Source organism: Ptiloglossa arizonensis, chromosome 10 (assembly GCF_051014685.1).
Source record: "Ptiloglossa arizonensis isolate GNS036 chromosome 10, iyPtiAriz1_principal, whole genome shotgun sequence".
NCBI classification, from domain to species: domain Eukaryota; kingdom Metazoa; phylum Arthropoda; class Insecta; order Hymenoptera; family Colletidae; genus Ptiloglossa; species Ptiloglossa arizonensis.
The window spans coordinates 12198092-12215849 of record NC_135057.1 but is presented as its reverse complement, the minus strand read 5'-3'; the positions used below and the strand labels follow the sequence as shown (position 1 = coordinate 12215849).

Genomic DNA, 17758 nt, shown 5'->3' with positions numbered 1-17758 from the left:
GGTGGAGTAGCGCGCTTCTGAAAGTGCTCGTTTATGCTTCTGGCCTTCTTTCGCGGTTTGTCGGCTCGTATCGTTTTAACCCTTTGCGGACGGCCGTCTAGACGTACCCGGACCGTGTACTTTCACCGTTTCGGACGGGCGGCGGGAGATTCTCGACGGAGTTGCGAGAAACGTCGATTTCCTACGCAACGCTCGAATTAAAATACAATTTTTCACCTCGAAACGCGTTGGAGAGTTTCGAGCGTTCGGGTGATTCGTGGCAAGAAAATATATACGCGTTGAACGAACGAAACGTACAATTTTCTGTCAAATTCCGAATGAAATTAACAAAATATACCGTACCGTAGAAATGCAACCGAGAAACGCTGGTCCACGATAACGTCCGCGCGAACGAAAAATAAATACGTCGCAGTTACGAAACCGTATACGCGTTAAAGATCGATATATCGTCGGTAAGTCCTTCTTGGCTGATTACGAACAGATCGTGCACATGACGTTCGCGCTGCGCCACTTCTGGGTCTAGAGGCTTTCGATCGTCACCGCGTTGATCAGTGATCACGAACAGAGAATCGTCCCCGTTGCACCCGCTACCGGGACGTTCGACTCGGAATAACCGGGTCTCGTGTTCGAGTCATCGAGAACGGAGGGCCCTCGACTCCAGTTTTCGGTAGCGAGGACGTTCCGCTCTCGAGTCATTTTTGCTGCTGGAGTTTAACGCGATCCCATCGGGGATAAGAACGTTAAATAGGTCGTCGAGATCCGTGTTACGTTTCGTCGCGATTCTCGCTCCACTCGGATAAGGACCGTTTCTCTCTTTTTTTTTACCGCCATTAAAAATGTTACCGCGATTCGAGAGAATCCCCGAAGCGGCGCTTCTCGGAAGGACGTCGACCCGGGGGACACCTAACGCGAAAGTGGAACATTTAAAAATTTGATCGAGGAAGGACACTCTTTATCGTTTCCATCATTTTTGCCCGCGATCTTCCCTTGCTCCGTTTCGAAGCACTCCGGAACGTCCGCGGAGGGTTTAGACGCGACGTCGTTTAATTCGGGTCTCGTCGGGCGACGCGAACGTTTACCCCGACGCGATTGTTAAATTCCTGTTTCATCGATGTCGTTGTTCATCGAGACGGTCTCCGAAATAGGGCGAGGGGGCAGTTTCCGCGATAACAATTAGTTTTGCAGCTGAAAGGATCTCTCCGCGGAGAGCAACCGCGGCGGTCGAATCCCGAAATAAACGGAGAAACGTGCCGCGGAATTCTATCGGCGCACTCAGCCGTCTTAATAATTTACATTCCAACGCTGGCATTCGGTAATAAGCGTCGGGCATATTTATAGAAGGGACTCCTCGAATCTAATAACCGTGTCGTCTTGTTCGTTTCGATGCTACCGGTCTCCGCCGGCGCGGAGCTCGTCGTTTCCGTTCGACGAGCGACTTAATTTTTTTTTTCTTCTTCTCCACCCTCCCCTGTAGCTCCGTCTCGTCGTTCGTTCGCGCTTTGATGCGACAGAGAGCAAGAGAAAGAGAACGAGAGAGAGATGGAGTAACAGACGCGCAGAGACCGCTGGAAACGCGACGTCTTAATTCCCTCTAATTAGAAATAACAGCGATTAATTATCCCGTGGAAACGGTGGCATCTGTTTAATCCGCAACCGACCAAACGGGACGAAAGAGGAATAATTAAATCGTCGAACTTCCGAGTCTCGGACGATGTCGTCGTGGGCATAGCGGAGCCTCGGAGGCCGCGTTCCGTCAGGAGACGAGCCGATTCGCTTTCCCTTCGCTCGTCGGCGTTCCCCGCCTTCGATCTATCCGGTGTTTCAATTACCGGCCACGTTAACCGAGGCATGCGAACGACGCCGACAGCCTCTGAAAAATGCAGAATCGACGTTCGCCGATTCCACTTAAGTCGATCCGTGATTTACATGGAACACGATGAATCGGTGATTACGACGAACCGGCGGACTATTATTATTCATTACGCGATACGAACGTGCACCACGACTTAACACGTGTCCAACTTTTCCGTGCAATTTCAGCGCTTTTAATGCGACCGACGACGCGAGCCGTGGCATGCGCGAGGCGCGGAGCGGAGTGGAGCGGAGCAACGCGGTGCGCCGCGGCGAAGAGAGCGCGCGTAGGAAATATTTATCGCGCGATAATGCAAAGCAGGGGCAAACTTTTACCCCGGCATAGGAGGACGAACGATGAACATTTTTTCAACTTTCGCCAGGGGCCAAGAAGCAATATCGATGGGAATTATCCCGGCCGTGTACGCTAGCTACTCGAACAACGGAAATTTATGCGGTTTTCGGTAACACGGCCCGAATCGATTTTACGCACCGTGATATCGAAATTTTTACGATCCGTGAAATAGTTTCTCTTTCCTCCTCGCGCGAATCTTACCGCGAGGAAAGTTGTATCGCCGGAAATAATTGTTCTCGAATCTTGGACGGTCCGACTCGTTCGATGTGCCCGTCTCCGCGAACTTTTGACGTTCCTCGGATTAGTTTCATTAAGGTTTCTGCTGATTCGGGTCGTGTCCTCTGCAGTTTCAGTCACGCGTCTTCCTTGCTTGTCGGAATAATAGATTCGACTATTACGTCTAATTGGATTACAGTCGGGAACCGAGACGATCGCGTCGTACTTTTGACAATATCCGGTTCGCGTTGATCCCGACGCGATTGACGTAATTCGGACCGATTCTCGAGATCGTTGCAACGTTCGCGTCGAGGAAAGTGGATCCATCGATCCGCTCCGAGGCGGTTTGTTATTATTTCGGTCGAATTTTCCATCCCCGTTCGAGAACACTGAACTCCGACCGCATTACGTAGTATTCTACGTTTCCCGGAGCCGAGTTCCACGAGAATCCCATTCTTCTTCTCGAATTTCGTGTTTCTTCGTCGGAACCAGACTCTCCGACCTCGTTCGCGAAAATAGTTTTCCGATCGTAGCCCATTGAAAACGGTATCTAAAATCGTTCCACGGAGAATCACCTCGGTCTGCGTATAAAAAAAGAGAAACTTTCTTTATTGCGCGCAATTTACGCGAAGACCTGGTATTTTTATCGCGTTACCCTCGATACAAAATTGAACGTTGTTAGACAACATTCGGGGAGAGTTTCTCTTTTTATTCCACACGATCGACGTACCAATAATAACAATACTTTCTCCGTACGCGCACGGTGACTCGCGTGTGGTTAACCGATCGTCTCGAGTATCGACGTTTATTCGCGTAACTGTGATACGTATAAAATTGTCTCCGCGTCTCTATCCAATTCGCATCCGATTTCACCGAGGCGTCCGGGTCGCGCGGAATCGACGTTCGAGGAAGCTTCTTCGATCGAATTTGCGGGCTGGTTTCTTTGGTCGGTCGTCGCCACCGGAGGCGAGCGGAAAAATAAGCCAGCAGGAGCATAGATGGGAGCGCGTTTTGACGGATCGACTTTATGAATATTAATGGCGGCAGCCTTGTGCGGGCACATTGTAATAATTATGCGTCCCGTGCGCGAGGACGGCCGGCCGGTCGACCGGCCTCTGGGGAACGGAGGGGCTCCTCTTTCCGCCGTGGCGGTCCGCAACGAAACCACACTGCGAGGAGATAAGGACGAGAGGGATCGATAATAAATCCTCCGGCACGACGCGTCTATGGCCGACCGATAACTTCCTCCGCTTCCTTTTTACGCAGCTGAATTTCTTTGTTCTCGTCCGCGCAACCCCGTTTGCACGGTGAATCCGCCCGGAATGGGAAAGAGTAGGCGCTTTGAGAATTTTCGAGTATTTTATCTCGATACCTGTTCCATTTTCCGTGGGAAACGATCTCGTTCCGACGAACTTCTCTCTCTCGGTATTCCCGGCTATTCTACCTTTTCGAGATCGCGCGGGGCTTCCGAGCGAAACTCGGAGCGTCCATTCGCGCTGAAACCGTGCGGGACGTTGCGGTGCTGCCGAAAACAAATCGAAGAGTTCGAATACATTTTTTCTGTACGCGGCAACGTTTCCCGGGTAATGGACTTCGAAGTGCACTCGGCTGCGCGCGCCCGTTTACGAAGATTCGGTTCAAACGTCCTCGCGAGGATGCTGTACACCGCTCGGATGCTACACACCGAAGTAACTAAGATTCTCGAAAGACCACGTACGACGTAATCGAAGTCTACAACGAGCGCTTCTACGAGGAAAAGTAAATCGAAAAGGTAGAACGGGTTTTTTCCCCAATGTGTATCGTTTCCCGGAAAATCGTCTTTGAACTCGGTTCGGGGCGCGTGTTCCCTAAAAATCGTCGCACTTGACGTTCGCGCGCAAAGCGTCCTCTCTTTCGCTTCGTTTTTACTTTTCTCCGGACTAAGAAAAAAAAATCGTCTTCGTACATCTGGAGAAGCTAGCTCCTCTCGAGAACGGAGTCGTCGGGTGTTCCGTCCCGAAACGCTTCGGATCGTCGCCCTTCGAGAGGTCGCGTAGCGCCTCTCGCTCCCTCCTCCCTCTTCGAATCGTTGTTGGGTAGCCCGGGGCGACGAATTCCGCAAACGGGAACGAGATCGGCGTCGGATAAAAATCTAACGGGGCCATCGGGGCGAGCCGACAGCAAAGACAGAGGTTCGCGCGTTGCATCGGCAGATGCAGATACCGGCTGGCCACTGGCGGGCAAAACCCTGAGCGAGGAGAAGAATAAGGTAGGCGTGTCGCGGGGACGTTAGGTGCGTTTCGCGTGCGTGTGCGCGACAAAGAGAGATACGTAGGTATAAGCCGGCTTATTACGCGACGCCGGAGGCTACAAACACGCCGAATAATGGCCGTGGCTCCGCAATAGAGCGCGAGGAGGGCCGCTGGGAAACCGGGAGGGGTAGTATCGTATTAAATTATAATAATTCCCGGCGCGAAATTATTAGAACGGGCGACGGTGAGAGGTGGGCCACGGTGGTGCGAGAGGGCTGAAAAGAGAAACTCCGCGGCGCAACGTTGGGCACAAAAGGGGGGCCACGGGCGTCTTTCCTTCGGCGCGGGGCGCCGCGGTTACGCGTTTTCTGCACGGTGCCGCGTATACAATCCGCACAATGTTGAGCCTTATCTGGCTACCCGACACGTCCGGTCCCGTGCGTCCCGACGGGGGGCACATCCGCGACATTTGTTAACAAATATTTTACCCCGTAACGCGATACGCACACTCGTAATAACGCCGGGCTCGATGCACGAATAATAACGAGCAATGCGCCGGAACCGAGCGCGCAGAAAGCGGCGCGCACCAGACAACGAGAGGACACCCCGCGAGCCGAGAATTTCCACGTGAACGTAACTTCGGATAATAATCGCGACGATAAACATCGACGTACGGAGCTTCCCGCGCGCGGAACCTCCAGTAAATTGCGCCGATCGCGTTCCTATCGACCAGCGAAAAATCTTATACACCCTTCGATTAATTTTCAACGAACGGGAGGAGGATTCTCTTCTGGGGAATGCGCCCGACGCGGCGGGATACACGCTCGATTGTTAGAAATTATTTTATCGCGCGTTGCGAATAATTTTGCGAGGAACGCGGCAGGGGTGGTTTTTTCCTTTTTTCGACCGTTAGCGTCTTCGCGCGTCGATCGCTGCTCGGAGAATTCAAAAGAATATACAGTATCGAAAATAATATTGATAAAATGTGTAACGTACGCTTTCTCGGTTCGTTTAAAAATTGCGTCGCGGGATCGTGGGATCTTCTCCACGCGTTTATCGTTAATAGCTCGTCAACCCTCGTTGGAGGGTTTCTTCGAACAAAAGTATTTCCGCACCGATGCAATTTATCCGGGCAAAAATGATTTCGGGCAAGGTTTGAATTTATTCCCCTGTGCGCGTTACAAGCGCGTTTTTCAACTCCGAGAGACAACGGAATCCACGGAGCAACGTCGACCCCAAACTTCGGCCAAAATATTCCCCGTATCCGGGTAAGCGGTCCAGCAAAAGGTTAAAACCCACTTTGCGGCCGCAATTATATTTCCCGTAACGCCGTGGAAATTACGCGAGGAGTGCGAAAGATTAGAGAGAAAAATGGAACAACGCGTCGAAGGAAAAAAGCAACGAGCCGGCACCCGGTCGAGCGTACCCGTCGCGCATACCCGTTCTGCTTTTTAAACATCCCGGCAAATCGTCGTGAAATTACGGCGATCCCCGTGTAACACTTTAATTATCATACGCTCTTTACGCGCGACGATTTCATTGTTACTCGCACGCATGTGACGTTTTCGAGCGAACCGGCGCGGCGGGCACGCCTACCTCGTTCTTCTCCCGGGTGTCGTGGCTCGTTTCGCGTGTATCGGTGCAACCGGGTCGTGGAGACCGGAAGCGTGTCGTTTACGTGTCCGTCATTGTCATATTCATCGCCCCGAAACCCGTAAAACCGGACACTGGGATACACAGCGGCAACCGCCTCCCCGATTCTCGGCGTTCCGCTCGCAACAAGGAGGAGCACGCCTACTTCGTGGGTAACTCGAGCCACCTCTTTTCCGACAATAACCACGGAATCGTAATTGGTTTCTCGGGATCCCTCCCGGGGTTATTTTCACGAGCGGGGAGGACGGAATTCGGCGAACGCTCAACGCGCGCGATTTTCAGACCAGCGCCGACAGTCCTCGATCCGCCTAATTACGGCTTTTTACGGTCAGAGCTGAGTACTCCCCGCCCGATTGATACACAGTGTTTTCCACGGAAAGTTGCACCGTGAAAAATTCCTAACAATCGGAACAGTCTCGGGTATTTAAATTTGAATTTTTTTCCATGGAAAATGCGCAACTTTCAATTTTCCGATATTTGTTCCCGGTGGGGGATAACGTTTTGTAATATTTTGAGAGGAGCGAAAAATTACCGATCAATTTTTTTTATTTACGATCGATGTCCCGAGCGAAACCTTCGTATTTGACGTAATGGATTCTTGCGATATTTCGACCTACACTTTCAAATATTCCTCGCGTGCGTGCGTTTCGTCGTCGTGAATTCGGTGCATTGTTTAACGACGATTAGCAAATTGTTGTCTTCGAGCGACCATCGTCGAAAGAAAATCTATATTCAAGAGGACTCTTTTCACCCCGATTCAACGTCCGAACCGTCTCCCTTGCGCAGACCTTTCATCCGATACACCCTATACAACTCCGATATACACGATTCGTTCGACGTGCAGGATTTCATCTCGCGAGCAACCAATGGTGTCGAAAATATATTATTCGATACAAAAGGGGGATGAAAAAATTACTTACACCCCGCAACGTCGTCGAGAACCTACCCACGGAAGGATGCAATACCTCGTGTATCCGTTATTTTTATTCCCGTCGATTCGTTTCGCCCCGATCTCGAGGATTCGTTAAACAGAAATTAAGAACGAATTCGTAGACAGCGGTGGCGAGAGAGGGAGGACGAGAGTTCGTTGAAACGTTCAACCGGGGCAATTTGCAAGGGGAGAGGGGTGTATCGTATATTTTTCAAATAAAATCAAGCCACGAATTACGGCTAATTTCGAGCGAACGCGAGCCGCGGTCGGAGCGTAAAACAGGCTAATATTGTCGTTCCAAGATCGGGGCTGTGGTCCACGTACTCCGTTTAATAATTCCCGTGACATTTTGTTACGGACGCGCCTTCGTTTACCACGCGCGGCATTGTTAATCGTAGAACATTGCCGAGCGAAGCGCGGAAGGATGGAGTCCTCCTATACATGTATATATATTTACAAGCGGGGTTGAATCGAATTAACGCTCTCTCGTATATCATTTCTGCTTGGGAATACGTCGACGACATTAGCAATTCAATTTTTTTTTTACGTTTCCGAACGTAACGTTAACACGAACGCCGAGTGTACCCTTAAAGCCAGCCCCTATCCACCCACGGCTACAAAATTCACATTAAATTAACCGAGCCGTGAAATATGCACACAGCGGTGCACGGTGTATAGATTTCGATGGTTCGCGAGTTCTTGGAAATTTCCGCGAGAATTTTATATTCGCTCGTACGTCGTTCGGGAAACTACGGTAAACTCCCGCTTAACCGGACCTCTGGCCGGTTAATCCGGAAATATAAACGTTAATACGGAAATCCCTTTGAACGTTCCTCGCGATGGAGAATCGGAGCAGCGAGAGAGGAACCGTGTATTTGAATTACGACGAAAAGTACATTTCGTTCGAACGAAAGTCACTTTTTGTACTGCTCGATTGTATGTATGTGAAACAAAAAGATGATAATTGAAAATCTATTTATAATTCGATCTTTCGAAAGCGTTCCAGTTTCCTTTGCGCGTTCGAAATGTTCGAGTTAATAAACGACCCGAATGTACAGTGCATCGCTGGATCGCGCGTGGAAAAAAATTCCCGGTTGCGAATTAGCTGGTGTGTTATTTATAATAACTATCGCACTATTTATCCAAGTGACCCTGTGTACGTTTCGCGTATCATCGAGCGATTCGCGCGCAGTATAGAGCTCGTGTTTTTGGAACTCGTAACACAGCGAAAGTGCTGTGAAGAAACAGATGCAGTTGCGTTCGATGCAGTGGCTTTAATTATGAAAACGAACAATGTATCGCGAGGATGGGTCGAGAGAGACCCGAGGGGAGACACCGGGGTCGAAAGACTCGGGAAATATTTTGTATTTTTTTTTTTCTACCAACGAGTCGAAATCGAACAGAGTCGCGTTCAGAGTCGAAGGAACGCGTTAGCGGACCGTGTGCACGGGAACACCGGTCTACATTTTTAAACCGACAACAAGACCGATAAAACTTTATCGTCCATTTGCGAGGGACAGCGCTGTCACGGTTACGAGCCCACCGCGGTGCAACGGGAACGTCGCTCGAAGAAACGGATAAGAATACCTCGGAGAGATAGGAAAATATCTTTGTACGTACTCTTAAGCGATACAGAAAGTGGCGGTTGTTTTGCTTCGCTCCGCTTTCGGTAGCTCTTCGGGCGGAAAAGTTCGTTGAAAATTACGACGTCCGAGCAAAGTAAACGTGAAAATTTATACGCCCGGATGGATCCCCTTTAATATCCATTTAATACTTTTCCCCGAAAATAAACATTCCTAACCCCGTTTCAAAGGATTATTTAATACCGACGGCTGGGCCCCGAGTACCGCGGTTATAAAATTTATCTCGAACAATCGGCGGGAACGTTTTCTTTCCGCAAATATCGTTTATTCGGTGGGGAAATTGCTCGAATTCGAACGCAATAATTCGTTTCTACAAGGTGGTAAAGAAGAAAGGTCCAAGACTACCTAGGCTTCGCGTTACTCGATATCGGAGGCGTACTACGAGTTTAACTTTACGTCGAATCGATCGTAAAACCTACGTTGACTTCTCCGTCCAAGTCTCCGAACCATTTTCCACCACCACCTTGTATACTCCTCGAATGGAATCGAAATTCGACGATCGAATCCAACCGAGCTGCCACCCAGGATCGTCGAACACCATCGATTTTCAGAGTTACGAGATTCTCCGTGATCGCGCGACCCACCTCTGAAATACAATTTTTCCTCGATTCTTGATCAGTGTTCGTCAACGAGCGGCGAACGCGCGAGGTACGATGGAAAAAAACGTGGCGAGGATTTTCGATATCCGGCCACGATGACGCCCGAATCGCGCGAAGAACCACCGCGATAAGGTCGTTTTACAGCTGCTACGAGATTATCCGGTATAATCTCGCTCGCCCTTCGAAACAGACCCGTTCGCGTATAATACCCTCGTCGTTCCCGAACCTTTGAAAAATCCCTCGGTTACCGTGGGACATCGATATTACCCGATTACGGCGGGAAACAGAAACGATAGGGTAGTCGTTTCGCGGCTGGCGCGTCGTATTTTTCCAAACGTGCCGTATCTAGTCGATACGTGTCGTCGCGTGCCCCGCAATATCAACCGAGATGCGATAAGAGACGATCGGCGCGCGCCGAGTTCAATTCGGTGCAATAACTCGGCCGCGGTGTGTTCGTTTTACTTTTCCACGGCCTTGAAATATATTTTTGCATCGGCCGGTATCGTCGATGATAAATACAACCGAGCACGGAACACGATACGAGAAATAAAGGAGATATTGTTCCGAAGCATCCGTCAGGGGGGGAATCACCTCGTCGGAGGTAAAAAGAACGGATAAATCGACGGTAACGAATCGATACGCCTTATTTGCCTAACGTGGACTGGAAATGAAACGGGCAACGTGAAAATATACGCGTTTCTCTTCGCGACGTTATTCGATACGTCCAACGCGTGCACGTTGGCTTTCGGGAGGAACAATTAAAAACAATTCTCCGGAGACTCGGTCGAATTTACGGAATTATAATTCGATGTTGGATCAAGGGTGCACGCCCCATACGCCCCCTCCCCCTTGGATTGACTTATTATACCCGGTGTAAATGGGCGTTTTCGACGGAGCGAAACGATCTCGATTATCGGGTCGAAACGCGTGGCGGGCTGGACTGATATTCGGGATGGAAAAATTTTTCGAGGGTGGACTCGAAATCGAGATAGGCGCCGGAAGCGAACCGCGATGGAAATAAATCAAGCTCGGTCCATCCGCCGGAGGTGGTTCCGGGCGAACCGGTGGGTTTAACTCGCTGCCCATCCTAGGTAAGAACTAATTAAACAATCAAAATGGTGCCTTTTTCATTTTCGGCTTGTATTTCTAAATTTACTGGATCCGTGTTTGTATTTACTTTCACACGTGGTATTTGCGAACGGCTCGAAGAAATTACCGAGACGTGGAAACGAGATGTACGAAATTGTTACACTGTAGAAGAACGTTGGACGAAAACCACCGATAGAGAACTCGGTGGTTGAAAAATAGTATCTTCTCGAGCGCACTCGTCCTCTATCGTTAACAAGGGAACCTTGCGAGAGAGATCTCGCGCGTTGTTATTTAATACACTCGCAATTATCCGTAAATTTTTCGCGGCTGTGCGCAAGCACGATACAGAAGAGGAGAAATATTCGCGGGATAGGAGACTCGCGCAGTTGCGAAACCAAAGCCCAACGTTTCGAAAAACAGAGCTCTCGTTGCTCTTCCGTAATCATTAGTAAATTATTCGTGAATTTTTTCGCAATTAAAATCCAAAGTTCCGCGAAACAGTCCCCCCCGTTGGTGTTCTATTATCGGGGGTAACGATCTCGCGCATTTTCGATCGGTCGTCGACGACACCGTGGGAGAAGCGACCGACTCGTCCTCCGTTCGATGGTGGATCTCCGGTCCGCGTGGTCGTCGAAATTCCGCGGCACTTCCGGTCCCGCGGCCGCCTCCGCCGCGATTCGGGAGAACGCGGTGCGGCGTTCGAAAGTTTTCGACGGTTCGCGGTCGATAGCGGCGTCGGTTTCTCATGAATATATTCACAAGCAGCCAACCGGACCGCAGAAGTACGAAACAAAGATGTTAACTGGTGATTGGGGAAACGCTTTCCTCCTTTAAAGATCGTCTTGTTAGCGAAGGACCGCGGGAGCCCACGGCACTCGCCCGTCCAAATCTCCTGCTCGCTCGGCCCCCTCGTGGACTTTAATGTCTTCAGTAACTGGCCGTAAAAGAAATTCGTGTGCAACGCGGCTCGGCGGCCACGGCGGTGGTACACGCGTGCACACGTACGCCGGCACACAGGAACACACGGACTCTCGCACAGCTCGCGCCAGCGATCCAAACCGGGAGCCGAACCGCGCGGTGTCGCCTCGATTTTATGCAAAACGAGAATCAGCTGTACGTACTTACAATGTATACGCGATAAGGAGCGAACGCAGTCGTCCGGCTTTAAACAGAGACCCGTCCACCGAGCTCCCCGTCGTTGCGAGGCCCTCCGTGGGCCCTCCGTGGACCCTCCGTGGGCCCTTCGGGCGGCATTCTTTCTTACCGCGGTTTCGAGCACGCCGAATAAATTCGTCGCCGCTGCGGAACGATGGCGTCTCGACGCGTATTAAAGTCGCGTCTCGTCTCGAGGATTTCTCGAGCTCGCGTAACACACAGGGACAGACGCGAGAAAATTTATTTCGCTCCTCTGTAATCCCGTTACGACTCTTCCGGTACTCGTCAAAGAGACTTCCATCTCCCCGAGTCGTCGAAGCGGAAGCCAGTTGGTGGGGGATTATCGGTGGCCTTGAACGACCAACATCTGTCTCCTCTAACCGTGGCCGGCGAACGTTCGAGGCGCAGTTCTCGATTACGAGCGTAAATATCGCGCGCGGAAAGTTTTATCGATTTTCGTAGAAGTAAATTATCCGCCTCCTTTCCCGAACGGTGTAATCTCGAGCGATGTATTCGTTCGACGCAGAGGCGCCACGATCTTCCGAGTCAGGACTCTTCGCTGGTATCGTAGTCCGCGTGAATGCACGTACGCGGATCTGTATACTTTCGCAATCGACTGTCCAAAATACGTTCTCAAGGAAATTGAATTTTAACGGTTCTCGTACAAACGCGTTGTCAGATTTACGAGTTCTTCGCTTCTTCTATTCGAACGACTCTGACGAGCGTAAACGCGACTATCGGATCCAAGATGGATCCGATGCACATTTACGATACGTTTTCAATTTACGGTTGAAAATTCTTTTCGATTCGAAATTCCAACGCTTCCGATATTTCCAAAAACGAAGACGAGCCCCGACACGAACAACGCGGATGCAACCGCGCCGGCTCGCTGCAGCGGTGCACCGTCCTGGGTGGATTTTAATTAATATATACTTAATTAAGTTTTCGCGTCGGCGCTGTTGTAACTCGGGCCACAATGGAGGTGGGGGGGTCGTTATCTATGCCACGCAGTGCGCGGGTGATTTACCAATAGAAACTACGCGGAATAGTTCGTCTAGTTAAGCCCCTTCGAATACACATTGGTTTATTGTGCGATGCACCGATGCACCGCACCGTCGCTGTTACGAAACATCCTATATCGCGGCTGTACGCCGGCTGGCTCTATTAAAGCCCTCCCCTCGATTTCGATGCGCACCTCGGCGAGCACCTCGGAGCGTGTTTGCGCGAACCATCTCGATTCCCCAGATGTATCGATAATATATACACATCCGCGGTTCACGATGAAAGCGATTCTCCGCCGATTATTCCGCAAGAGTCCGCGGATACGTGAAGTAGCACGCCACGCGAGTTTCCGACCGGGCACGCAACCGTTTCGCGCCGTTTCGCGCCGCGCGACCAAACCGATCATCGATGATTACTCTTTCGTTGTATCCGCCGGAACGATCGAGCTCGATGTCCGTCGTTTGGCCAAGATCCTTGCACGATAAGCGTACGAGCCCCCTGTTTCTTTACCTCGCTCGAGAAAATTCGAATAAAATACCTGGGTATACCTCGGTGTGTCGGATCCGGGGTTGGGGAACCTTTTCCAGGTTGGAAGGTCGTATCGATTTACTCGCGATCGAATAAAAATACGAAAGAGAAGAAAAATGTATTAACAGCGGTATTTGTTCCTTAGCAGCGGATAGATATTGGTGGTCTTTGAGCGAGAGACCCACCGTATGTAGAGAACTCGTATTTGTAACTTTATAACGCGACGAGAGGAGGAATACCGGAGCATCGTGTTGCATCTGGAACCGGTGTTTTTAACTTTGCGACAGAACGAGAACCGGAACGGGATCCATCGTAATAGCTTTAACTACGGAAAGACGATTGTTTTCGTATCGCGGGAAGAAAGTCGAGGAAGATCATTCCGAGGAAAAGTTAAATTCTCCGGTGATTCGAATTGTGGAATCTTTTTAGAGTAAAATCTTTCAGCTTCGAACGAAAACTACCGTATGCACGCCGATGCGAGAGGTGGTAATCAACAGCTATTAGTCACGTAGAGTTGCAGAGGGTTAACGACTCGAGGTTTCTTGTTTTTTCCAGAGCGGTGAATCGTTATCGTTTAATTCCCTCGTTTTTCCATAGCTATCTGGACAATTTTGTTTAATTACCATCGCGGTTCTGCGTACTGTTTTCAACGTTCCGATCCGTGACAATCGGCGCGCCACGGCTCGTGAAACGATCACCGCTCGCAAAATCAGCACGCGACCGGTGCATTTTGTCGTCGAACATCGTTGACCGGGTCACCGTTCGCTTTCGCGCGTTCGCGCGCGAGTGGAGCGCGCGGGGCCGCGCCGAATATTGTTTACGGGCAATAATATCGGTCAACATTGTCGAACGATATTAGTTCGCAAACAAACAGCACGCGAACGCTGTTTGCCAAGAATAATGCGACTATCGGGTCGACGCGGAACGCGGTGTCGATGGATGGATCCGCTCGCCCGTTTCGGGTTCGTCCGCTTCGGTGTCGTTTGTCGGGAAGCCGGTGACCGTGGAAAAAAAAATAAAAAATAAAAAAACGAACATGGAAAAGAAGGCGGTTGAAAAGTGGTTCGAATTAAAATTCAACGAAGCGTGACACGCGCCGATCCCGATTCTTTTTAGACTAATTGAAAATTATCGAAAGTCGACATATGGTCCCGAACAGGTCACCGGCCATCAAAAGCCGCGTCGAGCGAGGCACACGCGCACACGCGCACACGCGCACACGCGCGCACGCGCGCACGCGCGCCTCGATCAACGAAAAATGCCTTCGGCGATCTCGAATTTCGCGTCGATTATTCGGCCGGGGGCTTAATAAAAATGCACGATACCGCGGGGCGCACAAAGAGGGCTGATTCGAGCTCGCACTCGGATTCTGACGTCCTAGGAAACACGCGCAGCCGGTACCCTCGTTAACATTTTCCTTCGTCAAACCGTCTTTTGTCAGCGTCACCCCTTTCCATCGCCCCCCTTTCCACGATAATTGTTGCTACGTGGTCAGTAGACCCGTTATTTCTTCCGCTCGTAGTATCCAAAACTCGTGGTCTCGTGGCTCGAAATATGTCTCGCTTGGGGTATCCGCAAGCGTAACACCGTCCAAGGATTATTCTTTCCAAGGGGACGACGAATGGCGTTTAATTTTTCTATAGTTATTTAAATTCGACGCTCGAACTCGGTACGAGTTGCAGCCCGCAGTCTTCTTCCGCTGGACGAGGAACCGTTGATCCTAACTTTGATAAGTAGAAGAGAAGGATTGGAATTTGGTATAGGAATACTCGTCGAGGTACGTTTCGATCGCCAAGAGACACCTGGACACGTGGAGAAGATCAGAGGATAATGATAAAATAAAATTAACGGAAAAAGGAGGAGCACTGGTACGAGGCAGTAACGAACAAGAGCTCTTTAAAGTAAAATAAGAATAAACGTTAATAGATTCGGTAGAGCCTGTAGAGTCTTTTCGAACAGTACTTGGAAACAGAGATAGTACCGAGACTCTATCTCGAGTTTTGCCACGTACCTGTGTGCCTGGAACTAGGGTCTTATCCGTGATGGAATTGCGTTAAACTCCCGTAGCAAAAATGACTCGAAAGCAAACGTTCTTGCGACTGTCGGAGCCCGGAGTCTAGGTTCCTTTGATCCCCTCGTCTTCGATCGTTCGAAAAGATGAGAAGTTCGGTAGAATTTGGGAGAGAGGGTCCTTTCGAAAAGTTCTCCAAAGCAATGATAGAGAGCACAGAGAGAGAGAGAGAGACTCTGGCCCGACTTTCGTCACCTAGCTGCGTGTCTGGAACCAGGGTTTTATCCCTGATGGAAGTGTGTCGAACACCAGCGACAAAAATTTCCCGAAAGTAAACATCCTTGCAACCGCTGGAGATCGAAGTCGAGAGTCCTCGGTGATTCGTACAGGACGAGAGGACTGGTTATTCAAAGTCGAACCTCCGAAGACTATGGAAACTACTATAGTCTGCTCGACCTCTCCTCTTTTCCACGTACCCAATCGTCGCTGTAAATAATTTCTCGTAGGTTTCGACTCTTCCCTCGAAAATATAACTACGCGTTTGTCCTCGTCCGGTACACAGCAGCATCCTATCGTTCGTCTTCCGTTTAAGTTAGATCGCAACTTTGGGGCAGAATTGGATCGTAGCCAACATTCGCTGCGGCACATATTCGCCGAACCTCTTTCACCTTGCTTCGATAAAATGCAACCTCGTGAAACTCCATTCTCTGTTTTTCTCGTCAAGTGAAAAAAAAGAAAGAGAGAGAGAACGAATAATAGAAGACTCGTGAGCCCCGTACGAACCCCGGTCGAACCTGGGTACGGTTTTCACGAGGGAAGAGAAATCGAGTTTGCGACCTCGCGGCGTCGCGACGCTTCACGGGTTTACGCGTATCCGGAATCGTACGCGCGCATAGCGCAAATATTTCGAATACCGTTGTAATAACAAACTCGTGTCCGGGTTCACGTGTTCCCACGTGAAACGCTGCAGGCATTGATCAGCCAACGGATAGAGAGAAAGAGAGAACGGCGAGGGTGGTTTCGGAGCGAGAGAGAAAGACGGATCCACGGTAGCATGATGTTTCCAAGTAAGTGACATTTCGTGTTTCGTCTCGCGGAAGATTTCACCGATGCACAGGACACGGGTAAATAAAAATATGTTCGTTTGAAGGTGCGCCCGGGTAAGTTTCGCTCCTCGGAACGTTCGTCGACGTACTTCCTCGCGGAATGTATTGATCCTGACCGAAATTCGAGCCGATCGATGGATTCGAGCGAAAATTTTTCGCGACTCTTGGGGAATTCCTCCGTCCCCGGCGCGAGCTTTGTCCGAAATTAAACCACGGTATTCCGAAGACCGGTTCGAAAACGTCCAATCGACCATTTTCGTTCAACGATTTTCGTTTTTATCGTCGAATAAATTCTTTAACGCGCGGATCGTGGCGGAATGAGATCGGTTACCGTCTGCGGGACGATAGAAATTTTCAGCAAGAGTTCCTTCTAAAATTGTACCGACTAGCAAACCTCGAGAAAACGAGTCGAAGATACTCGTTACGTTCGCGTAATATTTCATTTTACGAATTCCGGGGATATTTGCGATCAATTCGCTCGGACAGGTTACGATCAAAAGTGCTACAAGCTCGGGCATTTAACGAGATTAACGTTTTACGCGTTTCTTTGTAACCGTGGGTCTGAGTGTATCGTTTAACGTGTCGTTGTCGAATAAATCTTTGGAAATACAGGGAGTGGGGCGGTCAAGAACAATTACGGTTCCATTGGCAATGAAATTTTCAGCGAGCAAGCTATTCGTGCGAAAATGTGAATAACATGCAAATGTCAAGAAAATGACGAGAAGCGAGATCCTACGGATCGTTTCTCGAGGCGGGTAATTGCCGCTTAAAGAGTCGAAAACACTCGAGCTACGTAACGATGGGCAATAAAACGAATTTATTATTTTTGCGACGTCGTCTCGGTCGAAAGGACGACCGGTGGCTTTAACGACGGTAGCACGTGTGATTTGTCGGATAAAAAAGAAACGCTACCCATATTCGACGGACAATAATATCCGTCGGATCGAGATTTATCTACCGAGCGGTGCTTCCGTGTACGCGCCGCGATCCTTGAATTAATACAGTCCCACGTATTACTTGCCCCGTCGGAATCCGTTTACGTCGACTCATTAGCGCGGAAGTTTATACGCTCGTGACGATTAACACGGGCTCGCTAATAGGAACAAATCGTCCTTGGACCAGCCGCTGGATACGAAAGTGCCACGACGAGTCCCCGACTCTGCCGTTTCGTGCGTCGCGCATCTATTTAACGTTCGTTTCCCCCCCAACCGATTTCTGGACATTGCCGTCTCGATGAAAATTCGTTTCTTGAAAATTAAGGGAAACCGAGGACCTCGATCGAGCGATTTTTCACCGAGTAAATCGCTCTTCAACGTCTCTTCGATGAGAGCCAGGGACCGGTGCAGTTGCTTAGCGCTGAGGAGACACGATTTTCGAATCGTCATTTC

At 50.0% G+C, this 17758-nt stretch overlaps 1 protein-coding gene across 1 annotated transcript in view; it reads left to right on the top strand.

The window, feature by feature from the left end:
* The window catches only part of LOC143151870 (latrophilin Cirl), a 449543-nt gene that overhangs the window by 10997 nt on the left and 420788 nt on the right, over positions 1-17758 (top strand). The gene's annotated exons all lie outside the window — the stretch shown is intronic.